Source organism: Populus euphratica, unplaced genomic scaffold (genome assembly GCF_000495115.2).
Source record: "Populus euphratica unplaced genomic scaffold, PopEup_1.0 scaffold16.1, whole genome shotgun sequence".
Lineage (NCBI taxonomy): Eukaryota > Viridiplantae > Streptophyta > Magnoliopsida > Malpighiales > Salicaceae > Populus > Populus euphratica.
Genome location: NW_011499882.1, coordinates 512,759 through 513,587, shown reverse-complemented (window position 1 = coordinate 513,587; position 829 = coordinate 512,759). Strand labels below are relative to the sequence as shown.

Below are 829 nucleotides of genomic sequence, written 5' to 3'. Positions count from 1 at the left end.
GAGTGTGTTAAAAAATAATATAAATTATATCCTGGAACCTCATCTAATAACTTAAACTTTTAAATGAGATAGTTCTTTGACATATATTTCATCAATATCATTAAATATATTAAAGTTATTCATGACCCGTCTTATTTTTATTTTTTGACTAGATAAAATAAGGAGAATATAACTCATAATATAACTTAAATCACAAATATAAAATTATATTTTAGTCACTACTCTTCATAAAATAATAAGATTTATAAGTTATAAATAAACATTAGATTTTCATAATAAATATTCATAATTTTTTTGTTTGTTGCATATATATTTTTATCATGTATCTCTTTAAAATATTAATATATTTTTTTCTTTTTAAAAAATCATTATTTAAATATGAAAGAGTCATGCCTCTATAAAAAATAACGTTTTGCTTAGATTACAGAGAATACATCAAGTGAATTATAAAAATAGTTTTTTTTTGGATTTTAATAAAGTTTTGTTTTTGAATGTTTTTCGTTATGGTGTTTTTAATTGTGTTTCGATTCGATAGATACATTGACGGTGGAGAATTCGAAGGAAGCAATGGTGGGAAGGGCTGGTGAGGATTTGAGTGTTAATTAATGGGATCGCAGCGTATTAGCCATTTGATGGATTGATGGAGTTCAAAGTGGTAAATTAAGAATCTTTATTGCTTTTTAATTATAATTGTGATTATTTGAGAAATGGGTTGTTTGTATTCAATGATTTTAGCTCAAAGCTTAGTACCTACTTGTTATTTCTATGTTTAAGTTAAAAGGTTGTCTTTTTTGTGAATGTGGAGTTAATTTGGTGTTTTTGAGAGCGT

The 829-nt window shown here is 24.5% G+C and overlaps 1 pseudogene; it reads left to right on the top strand.

The window, feature by feature from the left end:
* Positions 1 to 567: 567 nt before the first annotated feature.
* The window catches only part of LOC105129700 (probable aminotransferase ACS12), a 2,044-nt pseudogene continuing 1,782 nt past the window's right edge, over positions 568 to 829 (top strand).